A 17,295-nucleotide genomic window follows, 5' to 3' on the forward strand; every position below is an offset into this window, starting at 1 on the left:
AGTGGTGCATGCCTGTAATCTCAGCTACTCGGGAGGCTAAGGCTCAAGAATCACTTGAACCCGGGAGGTGGAGGTTGCAGTGAGCCCAGATTGTGCCAGTGCACTCCAGCCTGGGTGACAGGACAAGACTCTGTCTAAAAAAAAAAAAAAAAAAAAAAGGCTGGGAGCGATGGCTCACGCCTGTAATCTCAGCAGTTTGGGAGGCCCAGGCAGACAGATTACTCAAGGTCAGGAGTTCAAAACTAGCCTGGCCAACATGGTGAAACCTGGCTCCACTAAAAATACAAAAAGCCAGGTGTGGTGTGTGCCTGTAATCCCAGCTACTCAGGAGGCTGAGGCAGGAGAATCACTTGAACCTGGGAGGCAGAGGTTGCAGTGAGACACTGCACTCCAGCCTGGGTGACAGTGTGAGACTCCATCTCAAAAAAAAAAAAGAAGTGATCATTTATTACACTATTAGAAACAAAAGGAAAAATACACAGAAACACAGTAGTGGTCATGGGTAATTTGAAACCGCCATTATTCTTCAAATATCAAGTGTTTTAAAATTTGATATTTTGAATAATAGAATATGGTGAATTTAATATATATGCACACTCATTACATCTATATACACTCATGATTTTCAAGCATATATCAAACATTTGCAAAGACTCAATTTAAAAAATAAAAGGCCGAGCACGGTGGCTCACGTCTGTAATCCCAGCACTTTGGGAAGCCGAAGCGGGCAGATCACCTGAGGTCAGGAGTTCGAGACCAGCCTGGCTAACATGGTGAAACCCCGTTTCTACTAAAAATACAAAAATTAGCCGGGCGTGGTGGCAGGCGCCTGTAGTCCCAGCTACTTGGGAGGCTGATACAGGAGAATCACTTGAACTTAGGAGGAAGAGGTTGCAGTGAGCCGAGATCGCACCACTACACTCCAGCCTGGGCAACAGAACAAGACTCTGTCTCAAAAATAAAAAGGCCGGGTGAGGTGGCTCACGCCTGTAATCCCAGCACTTTGGCAGGCTGAGGCGGGCGGATCACAAGGTCAGGAGATCCAGACAATCCTGGCTAACACAGTGAAACCCCATCTCTACTAAAAATACAAAAATTAGCTGGGCATGGTGGCGTGTGCCTGTAGTCCCAGCTGCTGGGGAGGCTGAGGCAGGAGAATGGTGTGAACCCAGGAGGCGGAGCTTGCAGTGAGCCAAGATTGGGCCACTGCACTCCAGCCTGGGCAACAGAGCAAGACTCCGTCTCAAAAAAAAAAAAAAAGAAAGAAAAAAGAAAAGCGCCTCTGAGACCAGCTGAATAACATCAAGCAAACAAACATATGTATAATAGGACTCTGGGGAAAGGAGAGGAAGGAGAAAAATTTTTGAAGCATTAATGGCTGGAAACTTTTCAAACTTGGTGTAAACGTTAATTTACACAAACTCCAAGAAGTATAAATACAAAGAGAGCCATATCTAGATTCATCGTAGTAAATGTCAGGCCTTTGAGCTTAAGCTAAGCCATCATTATCTTTTGTGACTTGCACATACACATCTAGATGGCCGGTTCCTGCCTTAACTGATGACATTCCACCACAAAAGAACCCCTCAACCCCTTCTCCTTCACCCTTAGCGGCAAGTCCCGCTTTTCTGGGGGAGGGGCAAGTACCCCAACCCCTTCTCTCCGTGTCTCTACCCCTTCTCTGCTTTTCTGAGTGGCAAGAACCCCTCAACCCCTTCTCCTTCACCCTTAGTAGCAAGTCCCGCTTTTCTGGAGGAGGAGCAGGAACCCCGACCTCTTATCTCTGCACCCCGATCCCTTATTTCCATGCCCGGACCTCTTATCTCTGTGCCCCATCCCTTATTTCTGCACCCCAACCTCTTATCTCTGTGCCCCAACCCCTTCTCTGCTTTTCTGGAGGGCAAGAACCCCCCCACCCCTTCTCCATGTCTCTACTCTCTTTTCTCTGGGCTTGCCTCCTTCACTATGGGCAAGCTTCCACCTTCCATTCCTCCTTCTCCCTTAGCCTGTGTTCTTAAGAACTTAAAACCTCTTCAACTCTCACCTGATGTAAAATCTAAGCATCTAATTTTCTTCTGAAATGCCGCTTGACCCCAATACAAACTTGACAGTAGTTCCAAATAGCCAGAAAACAGCACTTTCAATTTTTCCATCCTACCAGATCTAAATAATTCTTATCATAAAATAGGCAAATGGCGTGAGGTGCCTGACGTCCAGGCATTCTTTTACACATCAGGCTCTCCCTAGCCTCTGTTCCCATGCAACTCGTCCCAAATCTTCCTTCTTTCCCTCCCACCTGTCCCCTCAGTCCCAACCCCAAGTGTCGCTGAGTCTTTCTAATCTTCCTTTTCTACAGACCTATCTGACCTCTCCCCTCCTCGCCAGGCTGAGCTAGGTCCCAATTCTTCCTCAGCCTCCGCTCCTCTCACCCTGTAATCCTTTTATCACCTCCCCTCCTCACACCCGGTCCCCCTTACAGTTTCGTTCCGTGACTAGCCCTCCCCCACCTGCCCAGCAATTTACTCTTAAAAAGGTGGCTGGAGCTAAAGGCATAGTCACAGTTAATGCTCCTTTTCCTTTATCCCAAATCAGATAGTGTTTAGGCTCTTTTTCATCAAATATAAAAATCCAGCCCAGTTCATGACTCATTTGGCAGCAACCCTGAGATGCTTTACAGCCCTAGACCCTAAAAGTTCAAAAGGCCATCTTATTCTCAATATACATTTTATTACCCAATCTGCTCCCGACATTAAATAAAACTTCAAAGATTAAATTCCCGCCCTCAAACCCCACAACAGGACTTAATTAACCTCGCCTTCAAGGTGTACAATAATAGAGGCAGCCAAGTAGCAACATATTTCTGTTGCAATTCCTTGCCTCCACTGTGAAACAAACCCCAGCCACATCTCCAGCACAAAAGAACTTCCAAACGCCTAAACCGCAGTGGCCAGGCGTTCCTCCAGAACCTCCTCCCCCAGGAGCTTGCTACAAGTGCCACAAATCTGGCCACCAGGCCAAGGAATGCCCGCAGCCCAGGATTCCTCCTAAGCCGTGTCCCATCTGTGCAGGACCCCACTGGAAATCGGACTGTCCAACTCACCTGGCAGCCACTCCCAGAGCCCCTGGAACTCTGGCCCAAGGCTCTCTGACTGACTCCTTCCCAGATCTTCTCGGCTTAGCAGCTGAAGACTGATGCTGCCCGATTGCCTCGGAAGCCCCGTAGACCATCACGGACACCAAGCTTTAAGTAACTCTCACAGTGGAAGGTAAGTCCGTCCCCTTCTTAATCAATACGGAGGCTACCCACTCCACATTACCTTCTTTTCAAAGGCCTGTTTCCCTTGCCTCCATAACTGTAGTCGGTATTGACAGCCAGGCTTCTAAACCTCTTAAAACTCCCCAACTCTGGTGCCAACTTAGACAATATTCTTTTATGCACTCCTTTTAGTTATCTCCACCTGCCCAGTTCCCTAATTAGGCCGAGACACTTCAAATTATCTGCTTCCCTGACTATTCCTGGACTACAGCTGCATCTCATTGCCGCCCTTCTTCCCAATCCAAAGCCTCCTTTGCATCCTCCTCTTGTATCCCCCCACCTTAACCCAAAGGTATAAGATACCTCTACTCCCTCCTTGGCAACCAATCATGCACCCCTTACCATCTCATTAAAACCTAATCACCCTTACCCCACTCAATGCCAAGATCCCATCCCACAGCATGCTTTGAAAGGATTAAAGCCTGTTATCACTCGCCTGCTACAGCATGGCCTTTTAAAGCCTATAAACTCTCCTTACAAGTCCCCCATTTTACCTGTCCTAAAACCAGACAAGACTTACAGGTTAATTCAGGATCTGCGCCTTATCAACCAAATTGTTTTGCCTATCCACCCCGTGATGCCAAACCCATATACTCTCCTATCCTCAATACCTCCCTCCACAATCCATTATTCTGTTCTGGATCTCAAACATGCTTTCTTTACTATTCCTTTGCACCCGTCATCCCAGCCTCTCTTTGCTTTCACTTGGACTGACCCTGACACCAATCAGGCTCAGCAAATTACCTGGGCTGTACTGCCTCAAGGCTTCACAGACAGACCCCATTACTTCAGTCAAGCCCAAATTTCATCCTCATCTGTTACCTATCTTGGCATAATTCTCATAAAAACACACGTGCTCTCCCTGCTGTTCGTGTCCGATTAATCTCCCAAACCTCGATCCCTTACAAAACAACAACTCCTTTCCTTCCTAGGCATGGTTAGTGCGGTCAGAATTCTTACACAAGAGCCAGGACCGCACCCTGTAGCCTTTCTGCCCAAACAACTTGACCTTACTGTTTTAGCCTAGCCCTCATGTATCCGTGCAGCGGCTGCTGCTGCTTTAACACTTTTAGAGGCCCTCAAAATCACAAACTATGCTCAACTCACTCTCTACATTTCTCATAACTTCCAAAATCTATTTTCTTCCTCATACCTGACGCATATACTTTCGGTTACCTGGCTCCTTCAGCTGTACTCACTCTTTGTTAAGTCCCACAATTACCATTGTTCCTGGCCCGGACTTCAATCCGGCCTCCCACATTATTCCGGATACCACACCTGACCCCCATGACTGCATCTCTGTGATCCACCTGATGTTCATCCCATTTCCCCACATTTCCTTCTTCCCTGTTCCTCACCCTGATCACGCTTGATTTATTGATGGCAGTTCCACCAGGCCTAATCGCCACACACCAGCAAAGGCAGGCTATGCTATAGTACAAGCCACTAGCCCGCCTCTTAGAACCTTTCATTTCCTTTCCATTGTAGAAATCTATCCTCAAGGAAATAACTTCTCAGTGTTCCATCTGCTATTCTACTACTCCTCAGGGATTATTCAGGCCCCCTCCCTTCCCTACACATCAACTCGAGGATTTGCCCCCACCCAGGACTGGCAAATTAGCTTTACTCAACATGCCCCGAGTAAGATAACTAAAACACCTCTTAGTCTAGGTAGACACTTTCACTGGATAAGTAGAGGCCTTTCCTACAGGGTCTGAGAAGGCCACCGCAGTCATTTCTTCCCTTCTGTCAGACATAATTCTTCAGTTTAGCCTTGTCATTCCCTTCTGTCAGACATAATTCCTCAGTTTAGCCTTCCCACCTCTATACAGTCTGATAACAGACCAGCCTTTATTAGTCAAATCAGCCAAGCATTTTTTCAGGCTCTTAGTATTCAGTGACAGACTAAAACACACCTCACCAAGCTCAGCCACCAACTTAAAAAGGACTGGACAATATTTTTACCACTTTCCCTTCTCAGAAGTCAGACCTGTCCTCAGAATGCTATAAGGTACAGCCCATTTAAGCTCCTGTATAGACGCTCCTTTTTATTAGGCCCCAGTCTCATTCCAGACACCAGACCAACTTAGACTGTGCCCCCAAATAACTTGTCATCCCTACTATCTTCTGTCTAGTTATACTCCTATTCACCGTTCTCAACTACTCATACATGCCCTGCTCTTGTTTACACTGCCAGTTTACACTGTTTCTCCAAGCCATCACAGCTGATATCTCCTGGTGCTATCCCCAAACCGCCACTCTTAACTCTTAAAGTAAATAAATAATCTTTATTGGCAGGACTATGCTGAATCTCCTTAGGCACTCTCTAATCAGATGTCCTAGGTCCTCCCAATTCTTAGTCCTTTAATACCTGTTTTTCTCCTTCTCTTATTCCGTTTAGTTTTTCAATTCATACAAAACCGTATCCAGGCCATCACCAATAATTCTACACGACAAATGTTTCTTCTAACAACCCCACAATATCACCCCTTACCACAAAATCTTCCTTCAGCTTAATCTCTCCCACTCTAAGTTCCCACACCGTCCCTAATCCCGCTGGAAGCAGCCCTAAGAAACATCGCCCATTATCTCTCCATACCACCCCCAAAAATTTTCACTGTCCCAACACTTTACCACTATTTCATTTTATTTTTCTTAATATAAGAAGACAGGAATGTCAGGCCTCTGAGCCCAGGCTAAGCCATCATATCCCCTGTGACCTGCACGTACACATCTAGATGGCCGGTTCCTGCCTTAAGTGATGACATTCCACCACAAAAGAAGTGAAAATGGCCTGTTCTTGCCTTAACTGATGACATTGTCTTGTGAAATTCCTTCTCCTGGCTCATCCTGGTTCAAAAGCTCCCCCACTGAGCACCTTGTGACCCCCACTCTGCCCTCCAGAGAACAACCCCCCTTTGACTATAATTTTCCTTTATCTACCCAAATCCTATAAAACGGCCCCACCCTTATCTCCCTTCGCTGACTCTCTTTTCAGACTCAGCCCCCCTGCACCCAGGTGAAATAAACAGTTTTATTGCTTACACAAAGCCTGTTTGGTGGTCTCTTCACACGGACGTGAGTGAAAGTAAAACTGCTGAAAACAATTCAAAAAGGGCATTTTTTTTTTTTTTTTGAAGCGGAGTCTCACTCTGTCGCCCAGGCTGGAGTACAGTGGCACAATCTCGGTTCACTATAAGCTCCATCTCCCGGGTTCACACCATTCTCCTGCCTCAGCCTCCCGAGTAGCTGGGACTATAAGCACCCACCACCACGCCTGGCTAATTTTCTGTATTTTTAGTAGAGACGGGGTTTCACCGTGTTAGCCAGGATGTTCTCGATCTCCTGACCTCGTGATCCGCCCTCCTCGGCCTCCCAAAGTGCTGGGATTACAGGCGTGAGCCACCGTGCCAGGAAAGTGGAAAATTTTAAAGGAGCAAGTGAAAAACAGCTCATTATGTACAGGGGAACAATAGAATTAATGGCTAGATTCTCCTAGGAACAATGGAGGCCAGAAGGCAGATGAATGATTTATTCAAAACACTGAAAGAAAAATAAAACTGTCAACTGATAATTCTATATTCAACAAAACTATACTTCAAAACAAAAGGCAAAAGAAAATCATTCCCAGATAAACAAAAAGAGAATTCCTGACTAGCATATACCTAAACGCAGGGAATACTCAAGGAAACCCCTCACACTGAAAATGACAGTAGACAGAAACTCAAATCCACAGGAAGAAATGAAGAGCCCCAGAAATGTATTTTTCTTTTCTTCTTTTAATTTATTTTAAAACATATAAGGTCAGGCTGGGCACGGTGGCCCACGCCTATAATCCCAGCACTTTGGGAGGCCGAGGCAGGCGGATCATGAGGTCAAGAGATCGAGACCATCCTGGCTAATGTGGTGAAACCCCGTCTCTACTAAAAATACAAAAAAAATTAGCCGGGTGTGGTGGGGGGTGCCTGTAGTCCCAGCTACTCGGGAGGCTGAGGCAGGAGAATGGCGTGAACCTGGGAGGCGGAGCTTGCAGTGAGCTGAGATTGCGCCACTGCACTCCAGGCTGGGCGACAGAGCAAGACTCCATCTCAAAAAAAAAGAAAAAAAAAAAAAGAAAAAAACCATATAAGGCCGGGTATGGTGGCTCAAACCTGTAATCCCAGCACTTTGAGGCCAAGGTGGGTGGATTGCTTGAGCTCAGGAATTCAAGACCAGCCTGGGCAACATGGTGAAACCCCATCTCTACCCAAAATACAAAAATTAGCCAGGCATGGTGGTGCAAACCTATAGTCCAGTCCCAGCTGTTCAGGAGGCTGAGGTGGGCGTATTGCTGGAGCCTGGGAGGTCGGAGCTGCAGTGAGCTGTGATTGTGCCACTGCACTCTGGCCTGTGTGACAGAGCAAGACTCTGTCTCAAAATAAATAAACAGACAGACAAATAAATAAAATTGTAAAAAAATATATATATATATATAAAATTGTTTAAAATAAAGGTTATGCCAGGCACAGTGGCTCATGCCTGTAATCCCAGCACTTTGGGAGGCCAAGGACAGTGGATCATCCGAGGTCAGGAGTTAAAGACCAGCCTGGCCAACATGGCAAGACCCTGTCTCTACTAAAAATACAAAAATTAGCTGGGAATGGTGGCAGGCGCCTGTAATCCCAGCCACTCGGGAGACTGAGGCACGATAATCGCTTGAACCTGGGAGGCAGAGGTTGCGGTGAGCCAAGATCATGCCATTGCACTCCAGCCTGGGCTACAAGAGCGAAACTCCATCTAAATAAATAAATAAATAAATAAATAAATAAATAAATAAATAAATAAAGGAAAGGTTATAAGGCCGGGCATGGTTGCTCACGCCTGTAATCCCAGCACTTTGGGAGGCCGAGGCGGTGGATCACGTGAGGTCAGGAATATGAGACCAGCATGGTCAACATGGTGAAACCCTGTCTCTACAAAAATACAAACTTAACCAGGCATGATGGTGGGTGCCTGTAGTCCGAGGTACTCAGGAGGCTGAGGCAGGAGAATGGCTTGAACCCAGGTGGTGGAGGTTGCAGTGAGCCAAGATCACGCCATTGCACTCCAGCCTGGGCGACAGAGCAAGACTCCATCTCAAATAAATAAAAATAAATAAATAAAATACAAAAAATTAGCTGGGTGTGATGGTGCACGCGTTTAGTCCCAGCTACTCAGGAGGCTGAGACAGCAGAATGGCTTGAACCTGAAAGGTGGAGGTTGCGGTGAGCTGAGATCATGCCATTGCGCTCCAGAGCGAGACTCTGTCTCAAAAACAACAACAACAAAAAAACGCGAGGCACAGTGGCTCACGCCTGTAATCCCAGCACCTTGGGAGGCTGAGGTGGGGGGGATCACCTGAGGTCAGTTCGAGACCAGCCTGGCCAACATGGAAACCCCGTCTCTACTAAAAATACAAAAATTAGCCGGGCATGGTGGCGGGTGCCTGTAATCCCAGCTGCTTGGGAGGCTGAGGCAGGAGAATCACTTTAACCCAGGAAGCAGAGGTTGCAGTGAGCCAAGATCACGCCACTGCACTCCAGCCTGGGTGGCAGACTGAGACTCCATCTCAAAAAAAAAAAAAAAAAAACAACCCAGTTATATAGCACTGTATTTTTTTAGAGACATGATCTTGCTCTGTCACTCAGGTTGGAGTGCAGTGGCATGATCATAACCCATTGTAACCTCAGACTCCCAGTCTCAAGCAATCCCCCTGCCTCATCCTCCCTAGTAGCTGGGACCACAGGTATACACCACCACACCTGGATAATTTTTGATTTTTTTTTTTTTTGGTAGAGACAGGGTCTCACTATGTTGCCCAGGCTGGTCTCAAACTCCTGGCCTCTAGCAATCATCCCACCTCGGCCTCCCAAAATGCTGGGATTCCAGGCGTGAGCCACCACACCTGGCCTGTATCCCTGACTAGGTAACATACACAGTCAGGTGCTGCATCACCACGTTTCAGTCAGTGATGGACTGCACATGTGACAATGTCCCATAAAATTACAACGAAGCCGAACTCCTATCACCTAGTGATGCTGCAGCCATCACAATGCTGTAGCACAATTACTTTATTTTTTTAAATTTAGGGTAGCCTAAGAGTACAGTGCTTATAAAGTCTACAGGAGTGTACAGTGCTGTCCTAGCCTTCACATTCACTCACTGCTCACTCACTGACACCTGGAGCAACTTCCGATCCTGCAAGCTCCATTCCTGGTAAGTGTCCCATACAGGCGTACCATTTGTCATCTTTTATTTATTTTTCTGAGATGGAGTCTCACTCTCTCACCCAGGCTGGAGTGCAGTGGCATGATCTCCGCTCACTGCAACCTCCACCTCCCAGGTTCAAGTGATCCTCCTGCCTCAACCTCCCAAATAGCTGGGATTACAGGCGTGCACCACCACACCTGGCTAACTTCTTTGTATTTTTTTTTTCAGCCAGAGCCTGTATCTGTTGTCCAGGCTGGAGTGCAGTGGCATGATCTTGGCTCACTGCAACCCCTGCCTCCCGGGTTCAAGCGATTCTCCTGCCTCAGCCTCCCAAGCAGCTGGGATTACAGGCACGCGCCACCATGCCTGGCTAATTTTTGTGTTTTTAGTAGAGATGGGGTTTCACCATGCTGGTCCTGCTGGTCTCAAACTCCTGACCTCGTGATCCACCCACCTCGGCTCCCAAAGTGCTGGGATTACATGCGTGAGCCACCGGGCCTGGCCTAAACTTCTTTGTATTTTTAGCAGAGACGAGGTTTCACCATGTTGGCCAGGCTGGTTTCGATCTCCTGACCTCAAGTGATCTGCCCACCTCAGCTTCCCAAAGTGCTAGGATTACAGGCGTGAACTACTGCTCCTGGCCCATTTTCCATCTTTTATACCATAGTTTTACTGTACCTTTTTTATGTTCAGATATGTTTATATACACAAATACTTACCACTGTGTTCAGTACAGTTAAATGCTGTGCATGCTTGCAGCCTATGAGCTGTAGGCTACTTTATATAGCCTAGGTGTGGGGTAGGCTGTACCATCTACGTTTGCATAAGTCACTCTATGATGTTCACACCCTGACGAAATTGCCTAACCATGCATTTCTTAGAACTTAAGACCGTATAGATGACCATATAGAAAACCAGAGACTGGGCCAGGTGTGGTGGCTCACGCCTGTAATCCCAGCACTTTGGGAGGCCGAGGTGGGTGGATCACCTGAGGTCTGGAGTTGGAGACCAGCCTGGCCAACATGGTGAAACCCTGTCTCTATTAAAAATGCAAAAAATTAGCTGGGACTGGTCGTGGGCACCTATAATCCCAGATACTCAGGAGGCTGAGGCAGGAGAATCACTTGAACCCAAGAGGCAAAGATCGCACCATTGCACTCCAGCGCCTGGACCACAAGAGTGAAACTCCGTCTCAAAAAAAAAAAAAAAGGAACCGGGAAGGTCATGAAAGGAGCGTGCTCATGCACAAATGCCTGATCGGAACGATTGCGGAAGACTCTCCAAAAACCACAACCTCGCACAAAGTCCACTGCAACGTTACACAGAAAGTACTTTTGTCCAGTAACTGCCTGTCCAACCTTGGACTGATGCCACCCTTGTTTCAAGTCTCGTAGCCAAGGATAATTGATTCAAAACACTTTATGTAATCCTCCTCATTTTGCCTTTGAAAACTTCCCCTTGGCTGGGCATGGTGGCTCACACCTGTAATCCAAGCACTTTGGGAGGCTGACCCAGGCAGACCCCTAGAGTCCAGGAGTTTGAGATCGGCCTGGGCAATATGGTGAAACTCTGTCTCTAGAAAAGATACAAAAATTAGCTGGGCATGGTGGTGTGCGACTGTATTCCCAGCTACTCAGGAGGCTGAGGTGGGAGGGTGGCTTGAGGATGGGAAGCGGGGGTTGCAGTGAGCCGAGATTGCACCACTGCTCTCCAACCTGGGCAACAGAGCGAGACCTTGTCTCAAAATAATAATAATTATTATTATTATTGTTATTATTATTTAAAAATTTAAAACTTCGCCTTGCCTCAATCTCCTCTTTTTTTTTTTTTTAAAAAAGACAAGGAGAGGCCAGCTATGCAGTGGCTCACACCTGTAATCCCAATACTTTGGGAGGCCGAGACGGGCAGATCACAAGATCAGGAGTTTGAGACCAGCCTGGCCAATATGGTGAATCCCCAACTCTACTAAAAATACAAATTAGCTGGGTGTGGTGGCAGGCACCTGTAGTCCCAGCTACTGGGGAGGCTGAGGCAGGAGAATCACTTGAACCAGGTTGCAGTGAGCTGAGATCACGCCACTGCACACCAGCCTGGGCAATAGAGAGAGACTCCATCTAAAAAAAAAAAACAACACAAAAAAAGAGAGAGACATAGGATTGGGCCGGGCACAGTGGCTCACGCCTGTAATCCTAGCATGTTAGGAGGCTTAGGCAGGTGGACCACCTGAGGTCTGGAGTTTCAGACCAGCCCAGTTAACATGGCAAAACCCCATCTCTACTGAAAATACAAAAATTAGCCAGGTGTGGTGGCACCTGCCTTTAGTCCCAACTACTTGGAGGCTGAGGCAGGAGAATCACTTGAACCCAGGAGGCAGAGGTTGCAGTGAGCTGATTGCATCAGTGCACTCCAGCCTGGATGAGAGAGACTCCATCTCAAAAAAAAAAGAAGAAGAAGAAGAAAGAAAGAAGGAAGGAAGGGAGGGAGGGAGGGAGGGTGGGAGGGAAAGAAATTATTATGTGAGATAAGACAGGAGGATCTCGTGAGCCCAGGAGTTTGAGGCCATCCTGGGCAACATAATGAGACCCCCATCTCTATTAGAAAATAATAATAGTAAAAATAAAAAGTAATTTTAAAAGTATTACTTCTAACTATAATGGAACTAAGCTAAAAGCCAACAATAAAATGAAATTTAGAAAATCTCTAAATATGAGAAAACTAAACAACATACTTGTAGATGACCTATGTGTCAAAGAAGGAATCTGGCTGGGTGTGGTGGCTTATGCCTATAATCCCAGCCAAGGGAGGCCAAGGCCAGTGGATCACCTTAGATCAGGAGTTCGAGACCAGCCTGGCCAACACGGTGAAACCGCGTTTCTACTAAAAAATACAAACATTAGCTGGGTGTGGTGGCTCATGCCTGTAGTCCCAGCTACTTGATAGGCTGAGGCAGGAGGATTGCTTGAACCTGGGAGGTGGAGGTTGTGGTGAGCTGAGATCATGCCACTGTACTCCAGCCTGGGTGACAGAGTGAGACTCCATCTAAAAAAAAAAAAAAAAAAATCAAAAATGAATTTAGAAAATACCTTGAGCTGAATAAAAACAAAAACACAGGAAATAAAAATGTACAGGATGCTGGCAATGTAGTAATTAGCAGGAAACTTATAGCTTAAAAAACATATTAGTGTTGAGTCAGCCTGGTGAAAATTTTAAAAACCCCAACACATTAGAATGGAAAGAAGGCCTAAAATCAATAATTTAGGCTTCCACCTCCAAAGCTAGAAAAAGAAGAGTAAATCAAACTCAAAGAAAATAGTAAGAAGGAAGTAATAAAGATCTAAATGGACAGCAATGAAACAGAAATATAAAAACAATAGAGAAAAAGCAATGAAACTGAAATTGGCTCATTGAAAACATCAACAAAACCGGTATTGAAAAGATTAACAGGCCAGGTGTGGTGGCTCACACCTGTAATCCCAGCAGTTTGAGAGTCCAAGGCGGGTAGATCACTTGAGGTCAGGAGTTTGAGACCAGCCCGGTTGACATGGAGAAACCCTGTCTCTACTAACAATACAAAAATTAACTGGGCATGGTGGCACACACCTGTAATCCCAGCTGGAGGCTGAGACAGGAGAATCACTTGAACCCAAGAGGCCGAGGTTGCAGTGAGTCGAGATCATGCCACTGTACTCCAGCCTGGGTGACAGAGTGAGACTCTTGTCTCAAAAAAAGAAAAGAAAAGATCAGCAAAACTGGGCCGGGTGCAGTGGCTCCCACCTGTAATCCCAGCACTTTGGGAGGCCGAGGCAGGTGGATCACCTGAGATCAAGAGTTCAAGACCAGCCTGGCCAACATGGTGAAACCCCGTCTCTACTAAAAATACAAAAATTGGTGGGGCATGGTGGTGGGCACCTGTAATCCCAGCTACTCAGGAGGCTGAGGCAGGAGAATCGCTTGAATCCAGAGGTGGAGGTTGATGTGAGCCGAGATTACACCACTGCACTCCAGCCTTTGGCGACAGAGTGAAACTCTGTCTCAAAACAACAACAACAACAACAACAACAACAACAAAACTAGTATACTGGTTTTCAATGAAATCAGTTAGCTCATTAAAAAGTTCAACAAAAGAGTAAGAAAAATAAAAAAGACAGAAGCCGTCAATTACCAAAAGCAAGAATGAAGGAGGGAAAAACACTAACATGGTACACAAATTTTAAAAAATCACAGGGGAATATTATGAACAGATTTAGGTCAACTAATTAGGCAATTTAAATGAAATGAACAAATCCCTAGAGAGACACAAATTACCAAAACTGACTCAAGAACAAAATAGAAACACAGATACAATTTTTGTACAAGTATCCATTGAAATGTATTGAAAAATGAAAATGACATAGAATAAACAAAACAATTTTGAGAAAGGAGAACAAAGTTGCAAGGCATATAATGTGACTTTAAGACTCACTATTCACTTTGGGAGGTCAAGGTGGGTGGATGGCTTGAGCCCAGGAATTCCAGACCAGCCTGGGCAACATGGCGAGACCGTGTCTCTCCAAAAAATACAGAAATTAACTGGGTGTGGTGGCATGTGCCTGTAGTCCCAGCTACTTAGGAGGGTGAGCCCAGGAGGTTGAAACCACAGTGAACTGTGATCGCACCACTGCACTCCAGCTTGGGAAACAAAGTGAGAATCTGTCTCAAAAAAAAAAAAAAAAAGAAGAAGCCAGGCGCAGTGGCTCATGCTTGTAATGCCAGCACTTTGGGAGGCCGAGGTGGGCAGATCACCTGAGGTCAGGAGTTTGAGACCAGCCTGACCAACATGGTGAAACCCCGTCTCTACTAAAACTACAAAAATTAGCTGGGCATGGTGGCAGGCACCTGTAATCCCAGCTACTCGGGAGGCTGAGGCAGGAGAATTGCTTGAACTCAGGAGGCAGAGGTTGCAGTGAGCTGAGATTGTGCCATTGCACTCCAGCCTGGATGACAGAGAGAGACTCCGTCTTTTTTAAAGGGAAAAAAAAAAACAAAGGCCAGGCGTGGTGGCTCACGCCTGTAATCTCAGCACTTTGGGAGGCCGAGGCAGGGGGATCACAAGGTCAGGAGTTAGAGACCAGCCTGGCTAACATGGTGAAACCCCGTCTCTACTAAACATACAAAAAAATTAGCCGGGCATGGTGGTGGGTGCCTGTAGTCCCAGCTACTCTGGAGGCTGAGGCAGGAGAACGGCGTGAACCCAGGAGGCGGAGCTTGCAGTGAGCAGAGATCACGCCACTGCACTCCAGCCTGGGCGACAAAGTAACACTCCGTCTCAAAAAAAAAAAAAAGAGAGAGAGAGAAAGACTCACTATAAAGCTACAGTAATCAGGAATATGCTATCAGGATAAGGACAGATACATAAATCAAGGAATCAGAAGACTGATTTAGTCCAGATTTAAAACAACAAAAATGGTCAATTAATTTTTAACAAAATTGCCAATATAATTCAATGAGGAGAAAAAACAGTCACTTCAACAAATGGTGCTGAAATAACTGGACATCTATAGAGTGAGAAAAGAACCTTGACCCTTAACTCATACCACACACAAAAATTAACTAAAAATAACTAAAAATTAACTAGAAATAATATATTAACTAATGAGACAAAAATTAACTAAAGTTAGGCCGAGTGCTGTGACTCACGCCTGTAATCCCAGCACTTTGGGAGACCAAGGCGGGTGGATCATCTGAAGTCAGGAATTCAAGAACAGCCTGGCCAACATGGTGAAACCCTGTCTCTACTAAAAATACAAAAATTAGCCGGGCGTGGTGGTGGGTGCCTGTAATCCCAGATACTCAGTAGACTGAGGCAGGAGAATCGCTTGAACCCGGAAGGTGGAGATTGCAGTGAGCCGAGATCACGCCATTGCACTCCAGCCTGGTTGACAAGAGTGAATTTCCATCTCAAAAAAAAAAAAATTAACTAAGGTTTAAAAACTAAACTTAAATGCTAAAACTATAAACCTTCTACAATAAAATGTAGAAAGAAATCTTTGACAAATGTTTCTCACGAAGATTTCTTAAGCAAAGATTTAAGTAGGTCACAAAAGCACACTACATAACAGAAAAAATAACTGATAAAATGAACGCCATCACGATTAGACTTTTGTTCTGAGGAAGACATCTTTAAGAAAATAAAAAGGCTCGGTCAGGAGTGGTGGCTCACCTCTGTAATCCCAGCAGTTTGAGAGGCCGAGGCGGGTGGATCACCTGAGGTCAGGAGTTCCAGACCAGCCTGGCCAACATGATGAAACCCCATCTCTACTAAAAATACAAAAATTAGCCAGGCATGGTGGCAGGTGCCTGTAATCCCAGCTACTTGGGAGGCTGAGGCAGGAGAATCACTTGAACCTGGGAGGAGGGGGTTGCAGTGAACTGAGATTGTGCCACTGCACGCCAGCCTGAGCGACAGAGAGAGACTCTGTCTCAAAAAATAAAATAAACTAAAAATAAAGAAAATGTAAAGGCTGGCCGGGCACGGTGGCTCACACCTGTAATCCCAGCACTTTGGGAGGCCAAGGTGGGTGGATCACCTGAGGTCAGGAGTTTGAGATCAGCCTGGCCAATGTGGTGACAACCCGTCTCTACTAAAAATACAAAAATTGGCTAGCGTAGTGGCGGGCGCCTGTAATCCTAGCTACTCGGGAGGCTGAGGCAGGAGAATTGCTTGAACCTGGGAGGTGGAGGTTGCAGTGAGCCGAGATCGTGCCATTGTACTGCAGCGTGGGCAACAAGAGCAAAACTCCGTCTCAAAAAAAAAAAAAAGAAAAGAAAAGAAAATGAAAAGGCTAACCACAGAAGGAGAGAAAATGTTCATATTACATATATTTGACAAAGGAAATATCCAGAAAATATGAAAAGCTCTTGCAACTCAATAAGAAGAAAATAAACAATCCAATTGAAAATGAGCAAAAGATTTGAATAGACGATTCACGAGAGAGGATATCGAATGGCCACAGGCATGTCAAATAATGGTCAAGAACATTAAAGGAAAATGCAAATGGAAACAGCAATGAAATATCAATAAACATCCACTAGAATGGATAAAATTAAAACAAACAAAAAAACCCCAAAACCTGACAATACCAAGTATTGATAAGGATAAAGCTTAGCTGAAATGTTCATATACTGAAGGGTGGGACTATAGAGTGGTTCAATCATACTGAAAAATAGTTTGGCCATTTCTTTCTTTTTTTCCTGAGCAGATCACAAACTTGAAGTGTTTTTTGTTGTTGTTCATTTTGTTTTTTGTTTTGTTTTGTTTTGTTTTGGAGACGGAGTTTTGCTCTGTCGCCCAGGCTGGAGTGCAATGGCACGATCTCGGTTCACTGCAACCTCCGCCTCCCGGGTTCAGGCGATTCTCCTGCCTCAGCCTCCCAAGGAGCTGGGAATACAGGCACCTGCCACCACACCTGGCTAATTTTTGTATTTTTAGTAGAGACGAGGTTTCATCATGTTAGTCAGGCTGGTCTCAAACTCCTGACCTCAGATTATCCACCTGCCTCAGTCTCCCAAAGTGCTGGGATTACAGGCGTGAGCCGCCACGCCCGGCCTGAAGTTTCTTATAAAGGTAAGCATACTGGGCAGGGCACAGGGGCTCATGCCTGTAATCACGCCATTTTGGGAGGCTGAGGCAGGAGGATTGCTTGAGCCCAGGAGTTTGAGACCAGCCTGGAGAATACAGGCTGGGCGTGGTGGCTTGCCTGTAATCCCAGCAC

The 17,295-nt window shown here is 46.0% G+C and overlaps 1 protein-coding gene across 1 annotated transcript in view; it reads right to left on the minus strand.

Annotated features, from left to right (window-relative positions):
* The window catches only part of CAPN12 (calpain 12), a 33,807-nt gene extending 18,976 nt beyond the window's left edge, over positions 1-14,831 (minus strand). Inside the window, exon 1 of the mRNA XM_054673421.2 lies at positions 14,007-14,831. The gene's annotated coding sequence lies outside the window, so the exon portion shown is untranslated. The remainder of the gene's footprint in view (positions 1-14,006) is intronic.
* Between the last annotated feature and the right edge of the window lie 2,464 nt (positions 14,832-17,295).

Source organism: Pan troglodytes, chromosome 20, assembly GCF_028858775.2.
Source record: "Pan troglodytes isolate AG18354 chromosome 20, NHGRI_mPanTro3-v2.0_pri, whole genome shotgun sequence".
Lineage (NCBI taxonomy): Eukaryota > Metazoa > Chordata > Mammalia > Primates > Hominidae > Pan > Pan troglodytes.